Raw genomic sequence first — 13,345 nt, 5'->3', positions numbered from 1 at the left:
AGAGACCTGGCACAGACCCTTCCCTCCCAGCCTCAGGGAACCAACCTTGCCAAACACCTTGGCCTCAGACTTCAGCCTCCAGAACGTTGAGCAAATAAATTTCTGGTGTTTGAGCCGCCTGGTCTCCCTTTGTGACGGAGGCCCCAGGGAACCGCTACTGCGTCCGCGAGAATGGAGTCTGAGACGAGGCTAGTGTGCAGGCACCGTATTTGGGAGGTGGTCCTAGGAAGCAAGAGTGAGGACAGGGGGTCATTGAGGTTGATGCTGTAGGAAACGAGGCTTGATTCCGCCTGAACTTTCTGAGAAGCCTCCAGATGTCCCTCCAGTTCTCCCCCGGAAGGACCCACACAGGCCTGCTCACTCACAGGCCTCTATCCCTCAATGTCAAGGGGCGTCGACTCCTTTGCACTTCCGAGCTGTGCAGAGGGCAAGGGAGTTCCCACCCAGGGTCAGAGGAGCCCCCCCCCCCCCAGGCAGGGGGTGAAGGTGGGGGGCGTCCACCCAGCTGGAACTAAAATCAGAAATGCGGGCGAGAGGACCGAGTTGAGCCCAGAAACGTGTGCAGTAGAAGAGAGAGGCACGTTTTTCATTCTGAGTTGAAGGTGTCTGCGTGTAGAGAGGTCCCGAAAGCAGTCCACATGCTGCGCTGAAGCTTGGGGAGAAAAAACATGTTTGAAGGAGTCTCTTAGTTTTAAAACTTTTAAAAAAATGATTACGTATTTATTGAGAGAGAGAGAAGATAGAGAGCGAATCCCAAGCAGGCTCCTTGCTGTCGGCACAGAGCCCGATGCGGGGCTCGAACTCACAAACTCAGGTGAGATCCTGACCTGAGCCGAAATCGAGAGTCAGACGCTTAACTGACTGAGCCACCCAGGCGCCCCAGTTTTAAAACTTTTTAAGGTGAAAAAGCTCCAACCTATCCCAAAGCAGAGGCCACGGTGTAAAGAGCGCCCACGGGCCGCCTCAGCCAGACTTGATCTCAAGCAACATTAGGAAAACCTCTGGACCTTGCAGATCCCTGAGAGGGTCCCCGGGCCACACTTGAGAGTCGCCACTTTTCCCCTTGCCACTCTGGGACGGAGGCTGGCGGGGCTCTGGGTCTGATGCCCTCTGCCCTCCTAGAAGGCCCTTGCCGGCTTCTCCCGGGTGTGGCCTTGAGAGAGCTCCCTGCCATCTGTCAAGTCCCCGCCACCCCCTTCGCTCTGCGAGGGGAAAGCTGAAGGCCTAGGAAGAAGTTTGAAGGGAGGGAGGAGGAATAAAGAGGTGGGAAAGAAAAGCGAGGCAAGAGAGGGAGGATTTAAGGCCAGTGGGAGGAAAGGGGGGCGCAGTGGAGCTGGGGGGTAGGAAGGGGCAGAGGCTGGACCCTGGTCCGGAGGAAGGGAGGGTCCGGCCCAGGGGAGGCTTCGGGGAGGGCCAGCTGACGGTGGGGGAAAGGAGACGGAGACCGCCCTGGCTTTGCAAAGGCTCCCAACTTTGGAAAGGGGAAGAGACAGCCAGGTCCCCGGACTGGGGGCTGCAAGCCCCACCTCCCCGCCCCCTCCCCACACTGCACGACAGGGCCTTCGGTCTTTTCCCGGGCCCCCCTGCTTGGGTGGCATCCGACCGATGGTGTCTGAGCCTGGTGTGATCCTAATAGCCCTGAGCTCTGAAGCGCTTTCCTGGAAGTCTGATCTCTCCTGCCCTCTCCTTCCTTCTGTGCGTGTCTGTGCCCTAATCTCCTCCTCTTATAAGGACACCAGTCATACTGGATTAGGATTCACCCATATGACATCATTGAATTTCTTTATTTTATTTTTTTAAAGTTTATTTATTTATTTTGAGAGAGAGAGTCCCAAACAGACGCCTCGCTGTCAACATGGAGCCTGACGTGGGTTCGATCTCACGAACCGTGAGATCACGACCTGAGCCCAAATCAAGAGGCAGAAGCGTAACCGACTGGGCCACCCAGGTGCCCCTAACCTAATCTCTTTAAAGGCTCTGTCTCCAAATGCAGTCACGTCCTGAGGTCCGGGCGGTTTAGACTTGAGCACGGGAATATTGCAGGGGACACATTCCAGCCCATCGCACCTGCCCACCAACACCCTACTCATCTTGCTGCTGACAGAAGCTTCATTCAATTGGGAGGAGTGGAAGCCACGACTTACCCAACCTCCCTCCCCAGCTCCCCACCGCTAGGGGTGCTATACGACCGACCGATGATAACAGGTGAGCTCTCTGTAGAGTCTGCGCCCGGACTGGGGCTCATCGGATGCGTCCTCATGATTAGGTTCCGGTCCTCATGCATCTTCCACAGGGACATGACCAAAGTGATGCTGTGTTCTTCTCAGGGTACCCTGGCACAGAGCACCTGGTGTCCGTTTGTCCCACCGCTCCCGGCATCCGCTTGGATCATTCGGTTAAGATCCCTCCCCACATTTGCAAAGTAGTTATGTATTTATGAGTATGGATTCATGGCTTCCTATTTCATTCAAAGGGCTATAGTTCGCTGTACCGTTATTTACCTGAATGCTCAAAATTTCTCAGATTTGGCTGGTGGGAGCCCTTGTAACTCGTTTAGCTACTCTAGCTTTAAGGTATGTTTAATCTTCAATATTTTTAAGGTTTTAAAAATACTTTGCAGGGCAATTCCTCTCCTTCCCCCGCCCCCCCACATTGTTATTCTTTTCCAGAATTCTCTTGGCTATTCTTGAAGATTTTCTCTTCTCATACTGAGATGAAAACTGATATGGCCAATTATGGGGGGAAAAAAATTCAAAGGGAAATTTTGGTTAAGATTCCTGTGACTTTATGGAAGAAAAAGAAAAAAAAAAGTAAAATATTTTCTGTAAGGACATTGCATTTTTCCTCCCTTTGCATAGCTTCTATTTTTATGCCCTTTATTCAAGTTTTTAAATTATGTTCATAAAGTGTACCTATTTCTTCTTAGGGCTTTTCCTCTGCATGTCACAATTTTCGTGACAGTTGTGAATAGTATCCCCCCACTAACCACACATGAATATTTTTAAGTTGGAGATTGTTAGTTCATAGGACCCCTATTCGTGTATACATTGCACTCATTTCCAGGGCGCCGTGACAAATGATCACAAACTGGGCGGCTTTAAGCAGCAGATATCAATTCTCTCACGGTCTGGAGGCTGGAATTCTGTCATCAAGGCAGGCTGTGCTTTCTCTGAAGGCTCTAGGGGAGGATCTTTCTCGCATCTTCTATACATGGGGCCCTTCTGATGGCCTTCTCCCTGAAAGTCTGTCTGCGTCTCTTCTCTTTTTTTGTTTTTGTTTTGTTTTTTAGAGATAGAGGGTGCAAGTGAGTGAGGGGCAGAGGGGGGAGGGGAGAGAGAGAGAAAGAGGGAGGGAGAGAGAGAGAGAGAACCGGGGCTCACCCGGGATGGGGAGCTCGAGCTTACCTGCCATGGGACTTGAACTCACAAGTGGTGAGATCATGACCTGAGCCGAAGTCAGAAACTTAAGGACTGAGCCACCCAGGTGCCCCTGAGTCTCTCCAATTCTTCTTCTTCATCTTTGTCTTCGTCTTCGTCTTCTTCTTCTTTTTTATGTTCATTTACTTTTGAGAGAGAGAGAGAGAGAGAAAAAGCACGAGTGGGGGAGGGACAGGGGTGGGGGACAGCGGATCCAAAGTGGGCTCTCTGCTCTCAGCGAGGAGCTTGAACTCATGGGGAGCTTGAACTCATGGGGAGCTTGAACTCATGGGGGAGCTTGAACTCATGAACTGAACCATAAGATCATGACCTGAGCTGAAGTTGGGTGCTTAACCAAGCGAGCCACCCAGGAGGCCCCTCTCCAATTCCTATAAGGACACCGGTCATATTAAAGGCCCATGCTGCTTCAGTGGAGACCTTATCTTAAATGATTACGTCTGCAAAGACCCCGTTTCCAAATAAGGTCCCATTCGGAGGTTCTGGAAAGGATATGCATTTTGGAGGGAATACGATCCAACTCAACACATACACATTTCACATTTATTAGATACTTTCTCATGTATGTGGCACAGACTACTAATTGTTTCACTCTATTTATTCTCCTTTTTGTCACTATATAACCCCTGAGTTTTTGCAAGTTACATGGCCCTCCATACATAATAAAGGCTACATTTCCCAGACTCCTTTGCTGCCGGATGTAGCCGAATGACTAAGTCTTGGTCAATGGGATGTGACAATAAAGGCCAAATGGCAGCTTCTGGGACCCTTCCTAAGAGACAGCCAGCTTGGTCCTTTGCCCCTTTCTCCTCCGCTTCCCCAGCCGGGCTGACAGATCGTCCTACCTCTGCAGCTTATATCTAGACTTTTCTGTTTGAGATAAACCTCCGCCCAGGGCGTCCCATACTGCATATACTGTCCCATACTGCACAAACCTAGGGGGTGCATTCACACGGTAGAAGACAGAAGGGAGACCTTGGAGCTTTGAGGTGAACAGACCATCCTCAGAGGCCCCTGCTCCCGGCTGGTTTCAGCCTCCAGTTGGGGGCTTTCAGTTACTTACAGGCAGTCTTGATTTCACGAGTACGTTTTTGACAGTTCTTTAATATCCAGTAGGTTTTTGTGCCCGGAGGGGAGCACTCAATTGTATTGGTACTTAGTGTATTGGACAATTTATGAAAGTAATAGAACTCTGGAAATCAATTTTCCTTGAACATTTAAACATTATTATTAATGTGATTAATTACACTTCCTTAAAGCTTAAATGGCAATTATAAATCCAGTATGATTGATTTTTTTAGACCCTTTAGACATTTGAAAAAGATTTTGATGTTTCTTTATTTTTGAGAGACACAGCACAAGCAGGGGAGGGGCAGAGAGAGGGGGAGACACAGAACTGGAAGCTGGCCGCGGGCTCGGAGCTGTCACCACAGAGCCCGACACGGGGCTCAAACGCATGAACCGTGAGATCATGACCTGAGCCAAAGTCGGACGCTTAGCCAACCGAGCCACCCACACGCCCAACCCTTTGGGGTCTTAAATAACAGGTCAAACATTATTTCAGGCTGATTGAGATTTCAGGACTGAGGAATCTAGATTGATTCTTTACTGAGATGCACACACGAAGGAAACTTATACGGAAATCTTCGATTGTTAGGCTTGGTCTTTTTAACAATGAATTTGTGATATTTATTTGTGGCATCATCAAGGACTGTTACGTTTCCCTTTGTCATCGAGACTTTATTTTTGAAACTTGGCGTCTTTCTTAGAATTTCTGCATTTTCTAAGTTTGCATGGCAATTTGGGGTCTCTTAAGATTTCACTGGAATTTTAGGATACTTTTTCCTGTTCCAGCAAAAAATGAGCTTAAGCTTTTGATAGTTACTGCACTGAATTTGTCAGTTGCCTTGGGTAGTTTCAACATTTTAACATATTAAGTTTTCTAGTCCATGAACATGAGGCATCTTTGAATGTATCTGTGTCTTTTTAAATGTCTTTCAGCAGCGTTTTAAAACTGGCCATGTCTAGGCCTCATGCCTGCTTATAATCTCTTAGTAACTCTGAAATTATATATTCTTTAGATGTATGATAAAAAGATGAAATGTACTCTTAAGCATTTTAGTCTTTTTCCTTAAACGGGATTGTTTTCTTAATTTCCTTCTCAGATTGTTCGTTAGTGGATAGATGTACAATCGATTTTTGTATGAATTGGATTTAATACTTTTTATTGCTATTCTAAGTATAATACTTTCCCCTTTTCCATTTTTAGATGATTGTTGTTGATATAGAGAAAAGGTTTTATATATTTATGTTGTGTTCAGCTGTCTTATTTACTCTTTCTTTTTTCCCCACGAACTGGAGTCTCTTGGGTTTGGAGGGTGTCAAATTGTCAACAACAGAAGACAGTTAATATCTTTTTTCCAGTGATCCTATGAAATTCTGTTCAGCATTTATTGACGTGACACCACATGGTTTTTCTTCTTTAATCAGTCATATAATGGATCACGTTGATCTATTTCCTGTGTGTAACTATACTCGCATTTTTTTGTAAATCCTCTTCATACGTTGTTGATTCTCTTTGTAAATATTTTATTTATAATTTTTGCATCTATATTCATAAGTGATATATGTATTAAGGCTATTTCTTTACAACAGGAGTTGGGAGAAATTTTCCATATTTTTCTATAACTTTTAATCTCTTAGCAACACTGAAATTATATATTCTTTAGATGTATGATAAAAAGATTTCTGGGGCACCTGGGTGGCTCAGTCAGTTGAGTGTCCGACTTCAGCTCAGGTCATGATCTCACACTCCATGAGTTCAAGCCCCGTGTCAGGGTCTGTGCTGACAGCTCAGAGCCTGGAGCTTGCTTCGGATTCTGTGTCTCTCTCTCTCTCTCTACCCCTCCCCAGCTCATGCTCTGTCTCTCTCTGTCTCAAAAATAAATAAAAACATTAAAAAAATTTAAAAAAAGATTTGTGAATACAATTGGTCCTGGTGGGGTTTTTTTGTTCTTTCTTTCTTTCTTTCTTTCTTTCTTTCTTTCTTAGTGGTAGACCTTTAATTATGTTTCCAATTTCCTCCATGAGAATAGGTTTATCCAAGTCTTCGATTTCTTCTTGGGTCAGTTTTGTTAATTTATGTTTTGCCAGGAAATTATTCATTTCCTCAAGGTTTTCAAAGTCATTTCTATCAATTCACATGAAATATTCTTATGTAATTCTTCTAGTATTTTCTGTATCAAGGTTATATTTTCTTTCTCATACTTTATTTTTGTATATTTTGCTGTCTTTTTTCTTCTTTCAGGTTCTTGCTGGATTTATTTACTTCACTAATCTTTTCAAGGAAGAGATTTTTAAATTTATTTGTTCTTCTTACCATCTAAAATTTTCTAATTAATTTCAACTTTGATCTTTATTAATTTCTTATTTTTGGTTTCTTTCATTTTTCTAATTTCTTTTTTAAAAATTTTTCTTAATTAAAAAAATTTTTTAATGTTTATTTTTGAGAGGGCGAGAGAGACGGAGCATGAGCAAGGAAGGGGCAGAGAGAGAGCACAGAATCTGAAGGAGGCTCCAGGCTCTGAGCTGCCAGCACAGAGCCCAATGCAGGGCTTGAACCAACAAGCTGCAAGATCATGATCTGAGCCAAAGTCAGATGCTCAACCAACTGAGCCACCCAAGTGCCCCTGCTTTTTCTAATTTCTTAAAATTGGTGCTGAATTACTATATTTATCTCTTTTGTGTCAATTAAAACATTTAGCTTATTCATTTTTTTTTCTGAGTATACCTTTACAAAATTTTTTCTTAACATTTATTCATTTTTGAGAGACAGAGAGAGACCCAGCGTTAGTGGGGGAGGGGCAGAGAAGGAGAGACACACACAGAATCCGAAACAGGCTCCAGGCTCTGAGCTGTGCACAGAGCCCAACATGGGGCTCGAACTCAAGAACCATGAGATCATGACCTGAGCCTAAGTCAGATGTCCAACTGACTGAACCACCCAGGCGCCCCTAACTTTTTTTTAAGCCATGTTTTATAAACAGCCCCTAAGCCAAGCCCCTAAATCATTTTTTTTTTTAGGTAAACTCTATCCCCCAATGTGGTTCTCAAACTCATGACCCTAAGATCAAAACTCATGCTCTACCTATGGACTGAGCCAGCCAGGTGCCCCTCTGAGTATAACTTTTGCTGTGTTCTCTAGATTTGGGTTTGAAGTTACATCAGTTAGGGCACATTCAGCTACAAATAACAAAATATCTGACTCACAATCACTTGAATAATGCAGACATTTATTATCTTACTTAAAGGGAGATTAGAGGTAGAAGTTTCTACCTCCAGTGGCTTAACAATGTTATCAAAGACTCATACTTTTTCTAGCTTTTTGCTTCACCATCCTCAATATGTTGGCTCTGTGTCCTCATGGGCATCATCATCTTACGGTTGCAAAATAACCGCCACAATTCCAGTCATCACGTGTTCTCTCCCACTCATAGGCAGGAAAAACAAGGGAGGGACAGTGCAGTGAAACCCTACTTGCCTGAAATGTCCTTCCAAAGAAAAAAAAAAACCAAAAAGCTCTCCTAGTAGACATTTTCTTATGTTTGATTGGTCATAAGTGGGACACAAGGCCGCTCCTAGCTTCAAGAGAGGCTAACATGTGGCAAAGGGCAATAGGGTTACATGACAGATGCAGGCCAGTCATGATGCAAACACTTAGGAGGCACAGGACAGAAACTAAAGGAGTTTATGACCACAAAACCAAACCTGCAGGAGATCCTAAGGGGGACTCTGTCAGTGGAAAGCAGCAAAGACTACAATGGACCAGAGACATCACAACAAACACGAAGTCTACAGATAACACAATGGCGCTAAATTCATATCTTTCAGTAATCACTCTGAATGTAAAAGGACTAAAAGCCCCAGTCAAAAGACATAGGGCATCAGAATGGATTAAAAAAAAAAAAACAAAAAACCAAGATTCATCTATATGCTGCCTGTAAGAGACTCATTTTAAAACCACAGGATACCTGCACAGGAAAAAAACCTCTTTGATCTTAGCCGCAGCCACTTCTTACTCAACACATCTCTGGAGGCAACGGAAACAAAAACAAAAATGAACTACTGGTACCTCATCGAAATAAAAAGCTTCTGCACAGTGAAGGAAACAATCAGCAAAACAAAAGGCAACCGACGGAATGGGAGAAAATATTTGCAAATGACATATCAGATAAAGGATTAGTATCCAAAATCTATAAAGAACTTATCAAACCCAACACCCAAAAAACAAATAATCCATTGAAGAAATGGGCAAAACACATGAATAGACACTTCTCCAAAGAAGACATCCAGATGGCCAACTGACACATGAAAAAATGCTCCACATCACCCATCATCGGGGAAATACAAATCAAAACCACAATGATATCACCTTACACCTCTCAGAATGACTAACATTAACAACTCGGGCAACAAAAGATGTTGGTGAGGATGTGGAGAAAGAGGATCTCTTTTGCATTGTTGGTGGGAATGCAAACTGGTGCAGCCCCTCTGGGAAACAGTATGGAGGTTCCTCAAAAAACTAAAAATAGAACTACCCTATGACCCAGAAATTTCACTACTAGGCATTTATCCAAGGGATATAGGTGTGCTGTTTCGAAGGGACACATGCACCCCCATGTTTATAGCAGCACTATCAACAATAGCCAAAGTATGGGAAGAGCCCAAATGTCCATCGATGGATGAATGGATAAAGACAATGTGGTGTATGTATATATACAATGGAGTATTACTTGGCAATCAAAATGAAATCTTGCCATTTGCAACTACATGGATGGAACTGGAGGGTATTATGTTAAGTGAAATTAGAGAAAGACAAAAATCATATGACTTCACTCATATGAGGACTTTAAGAGACAAAACAGATGCACATAAGGGAAGGGAAGCAAAACTAATACAAAAACAGGGAGGGGGACAAAACAGAAGAGACTCATAAATACGGAGAACAAACTGAGGGTTACTGGAGGGGTTGTGGGAGGGGGGATGGGCTAAATGGGTAAGGGGCACTAAGGAATCTACTCCTGAAATCATTGTTGCACTAGATGCTAACTAATTTGGATGTAAATTTAAAAAAATAAAAAATAAAACAAGTTAATAATAAAAATAAATAAATAAAAATTAAAAAATTAAAAAAAAATAGACCACAGGATTCCTGCAGATGGAAAGTGAGGGGATGGAGAACCATCTATTATGCTAATAGACATCAAAAGAAAGCCGGAGTAGCCATACTTATATCAGACAAACTAGACTTTAAAACAAAGACTGTAACAAGAGATGAACAAGGGCATTATATCATAATTAAGGGGTCTATCCACCAAGAAGAGCTAACAATTGTAAATATTTATGCCCTCAACATGAAAGAACCCAAATATATACATCAATTAATACTTTTGGATAATAATGCCATAACTGTAAGGGACAGATCATCTAGGCAGTAAACCAATAAGGAAACAATGCCTCTGAATGACACATTGGATGAGGTGGACTTACCAGATATATTTAAAACATTCCATCCTAAAGCAGCAGAATACACATTCTTCTTGAGTGCACATGGGATATTCTCCAAAATAGATCACATACTGGGTCACAAAACAGCCCTCAACAAATATAAAGGGATTGAGATCATACCGTGCATATTTTTGGATCACAACGCTATGAAACTTGAAATCAACCACAAGAAAAAATTTGGAAAGCCCCCAAATACATGGAGGTTAAAGAACATCCTACTAAAGAATGAATGGGTCAAACAGAAAATTAAATAAGAAATTAGAAAATACATGAAAGCAAATGAAAATGAAAACACGACAGTCCGAACTTTTTGGGATGCAGCAAAGGCAGTCCCAAGGGGAAAATACATTTTAATTCAGGCCTATCTCAAGAAGCAAGAAAAGTCCCAAGTACACAACTGAACCTTACTCTTAAAGGAGCTAGGTTTGGGCAGCAAATACAGCCCAACGCCAGTAGAAGAAGGGAAATAATAAAGATTAGAGCAGAAATAAATGATACAGAATCAAAAAAGCCCAGTAGAACAAATCAATGAAAGTACTGTGTTTTTTTGAAAGATAAACAAAATTGATAACCCCTAACCAGACTTCCCAAAAAGAAAAGAGAGAGGGCCCAAATAGATAAAATCATGAATGAAAGAAGATCACAACCAACATCACAGAAATACAAACAATTATAAGACAATATTAAGAAAAACTATATACCAACAAACTGGACAATCTGGAAGAGATGGACAAATTCCTGGACACTCACACACTCCCAAAACTCAAATGGGAAGAAATAGAAAATGTAAGCAGATTCATAACCAGCAAAGAAATTGAATCGGTTGTCAAAAATCTCCCAAAAAATGAGTTCTGGGCCAGATGGCTTCCTAGCAGGAATTCTATCAGACATTTAAAGCAGAATTAATACCTATTCTTCTCAAACTGTTACAAAAAGTAGAAACGAAAGGAAAGCTTCCAAACTCATTCAGTGAAGCCAGCATTACCTTGATTCCAAAACCAGACAAAGACCCCACTAAAAGAATTACAGGCCAATATTCCTGATGAACATGGATGCAAAAATTCTCAAAAAGATACGAGCATATCAAATTCAACAGTACATTAAAAGAATTATTCACAATAATCAAGTGGGATTCATTCCTGGAATGCAAGGCTGGTTCACTATTCACAAATCAATCAACGTGATACACCACATTAATAGAAGAAAAGATAAGAACCATATGATCCTGTCAATAGGTGTAGAAACAGCATTGGACAAAATACAGCATCCTTTCTTGTTAAAAACCCTCAAGAAAGATGGGATAGAAAGAACATACCTTAACATGATAAAAGCCATATATGAAAGGCCCACAGATGATATCATCCTCAATGGGGAAAAACGGAGAGCTTTCCCCCTGAAGACCAGAGAATCAAAAAACTATAAGACTAAATCCAGAGAAAGAGAAAGGAAAATAAAGAAGAAGAAGAAATAGAAAAGGTGTAAAAAGAATAGAATAAAAATGCCTGATCAAACAAGCAAACAATTACGTGTGTGTATGTGTGTGTCATATATATATAATAAGAATTGACTAAAAACAAATCAGAAACTATAGCTTGATTGCAAAAGGAGAAAAGAAGAGGGTAGAAAGAAAAAGAAAAGAACAGAACAGAAAAGAAACAGGAACAGTTGTCTGGTGGTGCCTGGGGACCAGTAGCTGTGCTGGTCTGGAGTGTGGTCAGTGTAGATAAGCAGTTACCAGGCACAGAGGGGTGGGGTTTGGTATAGATGGGTCCTGCCTCCACTGGGGGCTGCTGATTTGCTCCTGGAAGACCCACCGTGTTGGTGATTGGGAGAAAAATGGAAACACCCCAATCTCCCCTCCCCAGGATGGGTGTCTCCAACCTTGCTGTTCCAGCGGCCCTCAGAGAGTAGCGGGTGGGGCCATTTGTCCTGCTGCAAGGTGTCCTGTGCCTCCTAGGTGCTCGGCTGGAATCCAAAACCCTCTGTCTTAAAGGATCCTGCACTGTGTGGACAGTTCTGGGGTAGTGCCACTCTGCCCAGCCGACAAAGGGCCTTTGGCTGGTGCCTGCAGAGTCTTTTGCTCTTGTGGGGCCGGGGGGGGGGGGGAAGGCAATAGACCCTCTTCCCACAGTACTCGAGGGAGGGAACTGTTGTCTCCCAGTGCGCCCCCCAGATCGCTACCGGCTGGAGGTCGGCTCCCCCACAGTGCATGCACACGGCAGCGGCATCACTTTGAAGAAAGTCCCACACTTTGGAACCTCCAAGTTTCAGCTCCTAAGGCTGTTTGCAAAATAGAAACCAGTTCTCTCTGCATTTCTCTTTCCCCATCCATGGTCCGGAGAGGTTTTCCTCTTCTGCTAACTCAGTACCTCAGTTTCACAGTTCCTCTCTGCCTTTCTCTTCCTTTTGTCTGTCCACGGAACGGGTTCCCTCTCCTCTGTGCCTACTCCATTTTATCTCCCCCAATTCACATACATGCACTGCACCTTGATCCCACCAAGCTGTCTCCTTCCAACCGTGGAGATCCTTCTGCCACTGCAGATTGATTTCCTGGGTGTTCCAAGTGATCTGACCTCAATACAGCTCTGTTTGAAGGAGGAGGGAAATCCCGGTCCCCCTACTTCTCTGCCATCTTAACTCCGCCTCTTGATTATTATTTTATTCTTTCATTGTTCCTTTATATCATTATGTTAATTAAGTCCTTTAACCTGTTCGATCCATTAATGTATACCTTGTGTGATATTGCCAATATTGCTTTTTTTTTTTATTTGCCTGCTCTCTTTGTTCATTCCTTTTATTTTCAATCTCTGTTTCCTTTTTTTTTTTTTTTTTTTTTTAAGAGTGCCTCTTGGGAGCAGCATGGAAGAATTTATTCTGTTCGTATTTAGTGTTACACACTCGATTTTACTTTTTTCATCTTCTGCTGTGTTCATTATTTATTGTCACTTGTTTCTTCTTTCCTTCTCTCCATCCTGGGTGGGGCTGTCCCTAGTGGAGGCAGCTAAGGCAGGCCGTTCTGTGTCAGCATCCGGCTTTCAGGCACGGCTGGGGTGAGCGGAGCACGCAGCCATTGGCAACGCCACCTTCATTAGACCGGCTCTGCAGCACAGTGTGGGGGCTCCTTCCTGGCTTGGGAGCCTCCAAATCTAGCTCTCCCTCTTTCCTAGAGTTTCAAGGAATCACCCAACATCTTTTTTAACAAATCTTTCTTTTCTGCTTTAATCAGCCAGAGTCGGTGCCTATTTCTTCAGCTCAGAACACCGAATAACACTGTTCCAAGTGGTTTTCTTCCCCAATCAAGTCTATGAGCAACTGTGTGCGTTCAACAGTTTTACCCTATTTGT

Source organism: Panthera leo, chromosome B4 (genome assembly GCF_018350215.1).
Source record: "Panthera leo isolate Ple1 chromosome B4, P.leo_Ple1_pat1.1, whole genome shotgun sequence".
In the NCBI taxonomy this organism is placed as follows: domain Eukaryota; kingdom Metazoa; phylum Chordata; class Mammalia; order Carnivora; family Felidae; genus Panthera; species Panthera leo.
This window is presented reverse-complemented; position numbering follows the sequence as displayed.